We start from the raw sequence: 11,572 nt of genomic DNA, 5'->3' as shown, positions 1-11,572 counted from the left end.
GCACATTGTTAAGGCCTTTGATAAGCATCACTAAACCAACCTTCAGGAAAGCTGTACCAATCTACCCTCTCATTGACACTTTTTCTCCTTTTTTTATTATTACAAAAAATAATTAATGCTTTTATAAAATAACTAAAAATTATTTACTGGAATTTGATAATATTAAAGAATTAAAGAACTATTTTTTTTAGGTGTGAAAATGGTATTGTGGCTACTTTAAAAAAATAGTCCTCATCTTTCAGAGACATGCTGAAGTATTTATGAAAGAAATGACACGAGTTGGAGATTTGCTTCAATATAATATGGGAGGGGACAAGTAGGTGGGGTATACCTGAAATGAGACTTGTCATCAGCTGATGATTATTAAAACTGGGTAATGGGAACACCAACCTTCATCACACAACTTTTTATATATTAGTGAAAAAAACAAAACTCTGTTAAAAATTTTAAACACACTATAAATCTATAGGTTAGGTGAGGGCCCACATTCTTTTACTTCCCAGGGTTAATTACAACAGTTGTATGTGCCTACAGTTCTTTTTTTTTTTTTTAAAGAAACTAACTATGTATATTGTAGATACATATATACTTACAACAGGAATGAACTATCACTGGACACACCATTTTCTCACTAGCTTTTAAACTTCACCATATTTTGCAGACGATTGGCCACTTCAACATTTTCTCATTCTTTAATAGCTTTGTGGCACTCCCCTGTATCAAAAATTCATAATTTATTTATCTGATCCTCTAATGGTGGACAGCTTGCACATCTCCAATTTTTTACTCTTAAGAAGAGTGATGCAGTAAACATACTTGTATGTAATATGCTTTTGTGCACTTGGCTGAGCAATTCTACAAGCTATCTTTCTAGAAGTGGAATCACTGGTCCAAAAGGTGTGCACATTTAAAATTTTAATAGAATGGCTAAATTGCCCTCTGGTGGACTCTGCACATCTAATGCACAGTATAAGTCTTAGGACTATTAACATGTGGTGCCTGCAGCAGAAAAGCATCAAGGAGTCAGAGCTGAAAGGTACCTCTGAGATCTTCTGATGTTGCTTCCAGTTTCTAGGGAAGCCACCTCAGCCTCAGGGAAGGGCAGGGCCTAGGCTTCTTGCACTCCCAGCAGGGCATGCAGAATCCTTGACTGGAGGTTGTGTAGAGCAGTGGTTATAAATATGCTGCCCATATCTGAATCCAGGCTTACCATTTAAGTTGCATAACCTTGAATAAGGTGCATGACCTCTCTGTGCTCAATTTCCTCATCTGTAAACTGAGGGTAATACTAATACTGGATGGCAATCAGGGAGGGGTAGGTATATTAATTAAGCATATATTAATTAAAACATATACCATTTTAATTAAAATATGTATTCATGCCATGGCTGTTTCGCTCAGTGGTTAGAGAGTTGGCCAGTGGACGGACAGATCGTGGATTCGATTCCCAGTCAAGGACCAGGGAGTGGTTTCTTCCCAGCTCCTTAATCTGTCTTTGGAACAACAGGCATATAAGGAATTCTAAAACTGGGAATTGTAAAAAAGGAGAAAAAAAGTGAAAATGCAGTGCCGACATCCTTTGATTCAATCCTTGATTTCAAGAGGAGTAAGCTGAGGCTCAGAATACTCTAGTGCAGCCGTGGGCAAACTACGGCCCGCGGGCCGGATCTGGCCCGTTCGGCTGTTCTATCCGGCCCGCGGAGCCAAAAGAGCAGAGGGTTCTCTTGCTCTCCCTTCTGCTCCTTTACTTTGAATTTATATTAGTTCACACAAACACTCCATCCATGCTTTTGTTCCAGCCCTCCGGTCCAGTTTAAGAACCCATTGTGGCCCTCGAGTCAAAAAGTTTGCCCACCCCTGCTCTAGTGCCTTACCTATGGTCACACAGCAGGTGAGTTGTGGAAACAGGTGTTGATCCCATACACTGAGCTGCAGCTGGCACTCTAGGATTCCAAAATGGCAGCAGAGTAAGTAGAAGCTACACTGACACTCACCCATGACCAACCTGGAAATACAACTAAAATACAGAAAAATCACCCTGAAAAATCAACTGAAGACTAGCTGGAGAGGCCCTGATAACCAAGGACGGAAAGTGGAGACTGCATAGAGACCGGCAGGAAGTGTGGAAGCATGAAAGGGCTGCCCGGGTTCTGACACACAGCATCTAAAGGTTTGGAGGAATATCTCAGCTGTGGGGGGTTCCCTCTGAGAAACATGGGGTCTAAACCCCAAGCTGGGTTTCCTAGCCCAGAGCACCAGAACTGAGAAAGGTGCCCACATAAGATCTGGCCATGAAAAGCAGCAGGGTTGCTGTCTGCCAACTGGAGACAGCTGGAAATGCAGGCATCCTCTTAAAGGGCCAATGCACATAATTTCACGTGCAGCCACTCACCTTGGGCTCTGGCAGAGGAAGGGAAGAGTGGACTGGAGCTGTGTGAGCAGAAGCCAGGATTGAGGGCTCTGGGATTGGAGCTTGGAGGGCAGCCACTTCACACAGTGAAGAAAATCTTTCTCAAGCTGTAGACCTTTGCTATCCAGGCAGTTTTTGCCTGGGGGAGAATGCAGTTGTCCCACCCTATTGGAAGACCTCTTGCCCCACTCTGTGGTTGATAGCCTGAGGCAAATCAAGTCTGAGTTTCAATGGGAATGCAGGCATAGGAAGGTCTCTGGAGGCTTTGAGTCTTTGCCTTATCTAATCCCAGGCCCAAGGCTAGGAAAAGCAGAACTTGGTGCACATCTTGGTCTTTTTAAAAGGCCCCCAGCCCCAGCAGAGGGAGCCACAAGCTATGGATCTCTGATAGCTCCAAATATGGTACTCAGGGCCAGTCACAAATGGTGTCGGACATTGTCCTGCACTAGAGATTGGGAATTGTGGCAGAGCTACCTAATACACAGACACAAACACAAACAGGCATCCAAAATGGGGAGACAAAAAACAAGCCTGAAATGACAGAACAAGAGAATTTTCCAGAAGAAGAGCTAAGTGAAATGGAGATAAGAAATTTGTCAGACATAGTGTTCAGAATAATGTTGGCAAAGATGCTCAATAGCATGCGAAAAGATATAGTAACTATGAAGAAAGACATAACACTGATAAAGAGCACAGTAGAAGGAACACACAGCAGATAAGTGGAAGCCAAGGACTGCATCAGAATTAGAAAACAGGGTAGAAAAAAATCACTCAATCAGAGAACTCAAAAGAAAAAACAATTTAAAAACAGGACAACTTAAGGGAGCTGTGGGACAACATGAAACATAACAATATGCACATAATAGGTGTGCCAGAAGGAGAAGAAAGTGAACAAGGGATAGAGAATGTGTTTGAAGAAATAATGGCAGAAAACTTCCCTAATCTGGTGAAGGAAAAAGTCACACAAGTTCAGGGGGCACAGAGAGTCCCAACAAGAAGAACCCAAGCAGGCCCACACCCAGGCAATCATAATTAAAACGCCAAAAATTAAAGGCAAATGGAGGGTCTTTTTTAAAAAATATTTTTATTGATTTTTAGAGAGAGAGGAAGGGAAAGGGAGAGAAAGACAGAAACATTAATGATAGAAAATCATTGATTGGCTGCCTTCTGCATGGCCTGCACTGGGGATCAAGCCCGCAACCTGGGCATGTGCCCTGACTGGGAATCGAACCAGCGACCTCTTGGTTCCTGGGTTGATGCTCAACTGCTGAGCCACATCAGCAGGGCAAAATGGAGAATCTTAAAGACAGCAAGAGAAAAGCAATTTGTTACCTACAAAGGAGCTCCCATAAGATTGTCAGCTGATTTCTCATCAGAAACTCTACAGGCCAGAAGGGAATGGCATGAAGTATTCAAGGTAATGAAAAGTGACAATCTGAAACCAAGATTACTATATCTAGCAAGGTTAACATTACAAAATAGACAGTGAAATAAAGAGCTATCTAGACAAAAAAAGGCTAAAGGATTGTATCACTACCAAACCAGCACTGCAAAAAATGCTAAAGGGAATGCTGTAATGAGAAGAAGAATTAGAGAGAGAGAGCAATAGGCATACAGAATTAAAGTGGCATATATATATATATATATATATATATATATATATATACACATATATAATATGCAAACTCCCCTCGGGAGTTCAACTGGGAGACCAGGAGTTCTATTGATCACTAGATCACTATGACGTGCACTGACCACCAGGGGGTAGTGCAGAATGAAGGAAGGCCCCAGCCGGCAGCCAGAAGGCCCCTATCGGCCCTAATCGCCTGCCAGGTCTAGGGACCCTACCCATGTATGAATTTTGTGCACCAGGCCTCTAGTCAATAATAACCTTAAATGTAAATGGATTAAATGCTCCAATCAAAAGGCACAGGGTAGCCCTGACTGGTTTAGCTCAGTGGATAGAGCGTCGGTCTGTGGACTGAAAGGCCCCAGGTTCGATTCCAGTCAAGGGCATGTACCTTGGTTGCGGGTACATCCCCAGTAGGGGGTGTGCAGGAGGCAGCTGATCGATGTTTCTCTTTCATCGATGTTTCTAACTCTCTATCCCTCTCCCTTCCTCTCTGTAAAAAATCAATAAAATATTAAAAAAAAAAGGCACAGGGTATTTGAATGGATACAAAAACATGACCCAATTATATGCTGTCTACAATAGACTCACCTTAGAACAAAAGACTCACACAAGATGAGAGTGAATGGATGGGAAAAATTTTTTCATGCAAATGGAAACGAAAAAAATGCTGGGGTAGCAATACTTATATCTGACAAAACAGACTTTGCAATGAAGGCTATCACAAGAGACAACAAAGGTCACTACATAACACTAAAGGAATCGATCCAACAAGAGGATATAACCCTGCTAAACATATATACACCCAATATAGGCTACCAATGAGTTCAAGAAAGAAATAAAAAACTTCTTGGAAACAAATGAAAATGAACATACAACAAGCCAAAAACTCTGGGACACAGCAAAAGCAATCCTGAGAGGGAAGTTCATAGCATTACACACCTCCCTCAAAAAACAAGAAAAATTAATAATAAACCCAATATTTTAACTACAACTTAATGAATTACAAAGAAAACAACAAGGAAAGCCCAGAATAAGTAAAAGGAAGGAAATAATTAAAATTAGAGCTGAAGTAAATGACATAGAAACTAAAAAAACAATACAAATGATCAATGAAACCAAGAGCTGGTTCTTTGAAAAGATAAACACGATTGATGAAACATTAGCCAGACTCATCAAAAAATAGACAGGACCCAAATAAATAAAATCAGGAGCAAAAGCAGTGAAGTAACCACTGACACCACAGAAATACAAAGGACTGTAAGAAAATAGTATGAACAACTATATGCCAATAAGCTGTACACCCTGGATGAAATGGACAAAACCTAGAAAAATACAATGTTCCAAAACTCAATCAGGAAGAATCAGAAAACCTGAATATGCCAACAACAACTGATGAAATAGAAGCAATAATAAAAAAAAAAACTCCCAGCATACAACAGTCTGGGTCCGGATGGCTTCACAAAGGAGTTTTCCCAAACATTCAAAGGAGCACTAACACCTATCCTCCTCTAACTATTCCAAAAAATCCAAGAGGAAGGAACACTTTCAAGCTCTTTTTATGAGACCAGCATTATCCTAATTCCAAAACCAGATAGAGACACTATGAAGAAAGAGAATTATAGGACGATATCTCTGATGAACATAGATGATAAAATCCTCAACAAAATATTAGCAAATCGGATCCAGCAATATATTAAAAAGAAAACACACCACGATCAAGTGGGATTTATTCCAGGAATGCAAGGCTGGTACAATTTTCGCAAATCAATAAACATGATACATCACATAAACAAATTCAAAGACAAAAAATCACATGATCATATCAATAGACATAGAAAAAGCATTTGACAAAATCCAACACCATTTTTTATAATAAATCTCAGCAAAGTAGGAATAGAGGGATCATACCTCAACATAATAAAGGCCATATATGACAAAGCCAATATCATACTCAGTGGGCAAAAAATGAAACCATTTCCCCTAAGAACAGGAACAAGACAGGGATGTCCTCTTTCACTACTCTTTGTGTGTGTGTGTGTGTGTGTGTGTGTGTGTGTGTGTGTGTGTGTGTGAATCCTCACTGAGGATATTTTTCCATTGACTTTAGAGATGGTGGAAGGAAGGGGGAGAGACAGAGAGAGATAAACATAGATGTGAGAGACACATGTTGACTGGTTGCCTTCTGCATGTGCCCGGACCAGGGCCTGGGATCAAGCCTGCAAAGGAGGTACATGCCCTTGACTGGAATAGAACCTGGGACTCTTCAGTCTGCGGGCCAAGGCTCTATCTACTGAGCCAAACCAGCTAGGGCCACTTTCACCACTCTTATTCAACATAGTACTTGAAGTCCTAGCCACAGTGTTCAGACAAAAAAAGAAATAAAAGGCAACCAAATTTAAAAGGCGGAAGTAAAATTCTCATTATTCGCAGATGACATGATATTGTACATGGAAAACCCTAAAGACTTCACCAAAAACCTACTGGACTTAATAAATGAATTTGGCAATGTAGCAGGATACAAAATTAATACCCAGAAATGGATGGCATTTTTATACACCAATAATTAATTCTCAAAAAGAGAAACTAAACAAACAATGCCACTTACCATTGCAACAAAAAAATTAAGATACTTAGGAATAAACTTTACCAAGGAGGTAAAAGGCTTGTACTCAGAAATTACAGTACATTGAAAAAAGAGATAGAGGAAGATATAAACAAGGGGAAGAATATACTATGTTCATGGGTTGGTAGAATTAACATCATTAAAATGTCCATACTACCAAAAGCAATCTACAGATTCATTGCAATCTTTATTAAAATACCGATGGCATATTTCACAGATCTAGAACAAATACTTCAAAAATTTACATGGAACCAAAAAAGACTCCGAATAGCTGCAGCAATCTTGAGAAAGAAGAACAAAGTTGGAGGGATCACAATACCACATATCAAGTTATACTAGTATTAGAAAGCCATAGTAATCAAAACAGCCTAATATGGGCACAAGAACAGGCATATAAATCAATGGAACAGAACAGAGACCCCTGAAATTGACTCAAGCCATTATGCTCAATTAATATTTGACAAAGGAGGCACGAGCATACAATGGAGTCAAAACAGTCTCCTTAATAAAAAGTGTTGAGCAAATTGGACAGATAACATGCAAAAAAATGAAACTAGACCACCAACTTAAACCATACACAAGAATAAACTCAAAATGGATAAAAGACTTAAATGTAAGCTGGGAAACCATTAAAAACTAGAGGAAACCATAGGCAGCAAAATCTCAGACACCTCTCATAGCAATATGTTTATGGATACATCTCCTAGGGCAAAGGAAACTAAGGAGAAAATAAACAAATGAGACTACATCAAAATAAAAAGCTTCTGCACAGCAAATGAAACCATCAATAAAACGAAAGGGAGCCCACTGTATGGGAAACATATTTGTCAATGATACATCTGATAAAGGGTTAATTTCCAAAATATATAAGGAACTCACGCAACTTAACAAAAGGAAGACAAACAATCCAATTAATAAACGGACAAAGAATCTAAACAGACACTTCTCCAAAGTGGGCATACAGATGACCAAGAGACAAATGAAAAAATGCTCAAAGACACTGATCATCAGAGAGATGCAAATTAAAATGACAATGAGGTATCACCTCACACCTGTCAGAATGGCCACCATCAACAAATCAACAAATGACAAGTGTTGGTGAGGATGTGGAGAAAAGGGAACCCTAGTGCACTGCTGGTGGGAATGCAGACTGGTGCAGCCATTATGAAAAACAATATAGAGTTTCCCCCCAAAATTAAAAATGGAACTGCCATTTGACCCAGGGATCCACTTCTAGAAATATATCCTAAGAGACCCAAAATACCAATCAGAAAGAATATATGCACCCCTATGTTCATAGCAGCACAATTTACAATAGCTAAGGTCTGGAAATAGCCCAAGTGCCCATCAGTAGATGAGTGGATAAAAAAGCTGTGGTACATTTACACAATGGAATACTATGCAGCAGTAAAAAAGAAGGAATTCTTACCCTTTGAGACAGCGTGGAGGGACCTGGAGAGTATCATGCTAAGTGAAATAAGTCAGAGAAAGACAAATACCATGTGATCTCACTCATATGGGGAATCTAATGAACAAAATAGATCCAGAGAAGCATGGAACAGACTGTGGAATCTCAGACAGAAGATTGGATGTGGTTAGGTGGGTGGGAAGAGATCAACGAAGCAACTTGTACTAGTATGCATGTATGCATAACCCATGGACACAGACAATAGGTTGTGAAGGCCTTGGGCGGGGAACAGGTATGGGCTAGAAGGGGTCAATGAGAGGGAAAAGGGGGAAAGTTTATGTAATACTTTCAACAATAAAGATTTAAATTTAAAATAATAATAGAACCTGGGTTGAAAATATTGAAGGTTTGATCCTGTGCCTGCTCTGGGTGCATGTGGGAGGCAACCAATGGATGAGTCTCTCTCATATTGATGTTTATCTCCCTCTCGCTCTCTCTTCCTCTTCCCACCCTTCCACTCTCTCTAAAAATCAATGGAGATAATATCCTCGTGTGAGGATTTTAAAAAATGTGTCCATTTGGGATGTCTTTGAGGAGACTGATAGAAGATGAGCAGAGCGTCAGAAGGACCCCTCTTAGGCCCCACTTGGCAGTGCCAGTGGTGATTTCACTTGGTGGTCGTTGTGTTGAGTCAGATTATAGGTGTCAGATACGCAGCACCTGCTACAGAGCCAAGCACACAGTCAGAGCTCCAGGGCCACAGATTCCCCAAGAGCTGCCACCATGGCTTGTCAGGGGCTCGACTACAAACAAGGAGATGGTCTTCCTGAGAGACTTGCAAGAAAAGGAAGGCCAAGCAACAGGAAAAGAGGGGACCCAAGAGTAATGGCCAAATCTGGACCACTAGTTGTTATTATAAATAAGATTTCATTGGAACACAGCCAGTCACTCATGTATGTATTGTCTATGACAATGGCAGAGTTGAGTAGTTGCAACCAAGACTATATAACCTGCAAAGGCTAAAGTATTTACTATATGGCTCTTTACGAAAAAAATTTGCCAAGCCCAACATTGGGATTATAGGCATAGTAATAAATAGTCTCTGAGCAATTGCTGTTTCAAATATCATTATGAAAACGCCACGGAGATTAACTTATTTGGTCCTCATAATAACTCAGTAGAGTGGACGTTATTTGTGGGAGCTTGTGGCAAAGATGGCCCCTGTGCACCCCTCTCCCGGGATTCACACCCTGGGCAGGCCCTGCCACCTTCCGCTGGGGACAACCTCTGATTGCACTTGCATGAAAGAACAGCAGAACTGCTCAGCGGAGCCCAATCAACTCACAGAACAGCGGTCAAGCTGCTATTTTAAGGAGGAGTGGGTGTTTTATGCAGCAACAGCTACCTGAGAAGGGGCCTCTCCTGGGACTATCCCAGGTCTGTCTGACCTCAAAGTCTTTTCTGCTCCACTCTTCCTTAATCACTGGACATTAGAATCTCCCAAGGATTTGAGATCTCCCAGGATTTGAGAACCTTGGCTCCATTCCCTGTTTCTAAAACTTCCATAAAGAGATGAAATCCTGCCTGGCACACTTATTCAAGAAACAGATTCCTGAGCTCCAAACATAACACTGATTCAGAATTTCCATGGAAAGGGCCCTGGTAATCTGTATAGTCTAAGTCCTCCCAGGTGAATCTTATTATTAATTATTAGAGGCCTGCTGCATGGATTTGTGCACATTGAAAGGAAATTAATTAGAGTGTGGAGGGCGGGGTGGGACTGGGCAAGATGGGTCAGACACACCCTGGAGCCAACCTCCTGCGGTCCCTCCCTGGCAGGCCATACCTGGGGTGGTGCTGCAGCTCGAAGGGCGTCTGTGGAGTGAGAGGAATCCCTTTGGCAGGTGGGGTCCCTTGGCCTGTCTTACAGGGGATCGGGCCAAAACCAGCAGTCTGACATCCCCCAAGGGGTCCCAGAGTGCAAGAGGGCACTCTGCAAAGTTGCTGTAGCTCGGCAACTCCTGCATTGAGCATCTGCCCCCTGGTGGTCATTGCACGTCATACCTATTGGCCAGAAAGCCGGTCCGCCAGCCGGTTGCTTAGCCTTTTAGTATATATACAGATTAGAAAAGAAAGGGGGAGAGGAGAGCCAGCTCTCAGGTTGGGAGAACTGTTTGGCAGTTTCCTACTAAGTGAAACAAACACTATGTTGCCCCCAAGAATCAATGTACGGGTTTAGAAGGGCTCCTGGTGGCTGACTGGGTTCAAATTTAAAAAACAGAGCATAGCAGCTCCTCATGCAAGCCATACTTCAGGGGAAAGCCTGCATGGGACTGCGGGCCTGCACCGTGTCTGTGCGTGAGGTCTGAGCCAGCCTTGTAAAGGAGTTCCTGGGATAGTATTTCAACCAACAGGACTGAAATTCCCCCTGTCCTATTGGAGCTGCACTACTATAATAGCCTCATTAGCATATTCACCAACCAATCAGAGTGGCTCCATTCTGATCAACCAGGACAGTGCTTTTTGGACCAAACTGTGAGGATTTGAAGTTCTCTCATTTAGGAACCATGGTGGTGATAGAGATCAAATAGTGGCTACCTTTTGTGGGTGTGTGCCTGTGTATGTGTGTGTGGGAGTTCTACAGCTTCATGTGAGAGTGGGTACCTGTGTGTGCACACATGTGCGTGTGCGTGTGTGTGTGTGTGTGTGTGTGCAAGCTCTGCTCCCTCACAGGATGCAAGGACACTTCCCAGGGCAGCTGTCAGGTGCACAGAGCAGAATTTACCTGCATTTGGGGCCCACTTGAGAGGCCTTTGCATGCTTGTTTATTATTTCCTTGAGATATACATTATACATTGAGATATACAATAAAGTGAGCACATTGTAAGTGTCCAACCCAGTGGATGCTGATCTGTTTACACTATTTGCCCTTATGCATAGTGCTGTTCTATGCCCCTGGAACCCTGTTTGCCTGGGTTTTATAATCTGGGTGGGAGATATAACAATAAAAGAACAGTAAATGGTCATTAATTCACTTTTTGAGCACCTACCCTGTGCCAGGCACTGAACTAGGCACTAGACCTGCAGCAGAAACCTGGATCCGTCCTGCCGTCATGGTGCTCACAGTCTAGTCAAGTTTTGGAACGTAGCACAGTGAGAGATTAAATATACTTATTCTATCTACTAAATATTTCCCAAATTCATCATCTTCTTCTTCCATTGGCCCTATCTCAGTTCAGGTCCCTGCCTTCTCTACTTCCTAGGCTAATGTAGTAGTTTCCTGATGGATAATGTTTCCAGTCCTCTGCCTCTGATTCATTCTCCAGACCAACAGCCTTTATTTTTATCTAAAAATTTGAGCAAATGGCTCTCCATTGCCCAGGCAACTCTGGTGTCAGCCTGCCTGGGCTTGACTCCTCACTTAGAGGGTCTATATTCTGACCACAGACAAGCTCTTTAAATACCCTGAGCCTCATGTTTGTTTTCTGTAAAATGGAG

The sequence above is a fragment of the Plecotus auritus genome, assembly GCF_963455305.1.
Source record: "Plecotus auritus genome assembly, chromosome: 7".
Lineage (NCBI taxonomy): Eukaryota > Metazoa > Chordata > Mammalia > Chiroptera > Vespertilionidae > Plecotus > Plecotus auritus.
Note: the sequence above shows the minus strand (reverse complement) of the source record.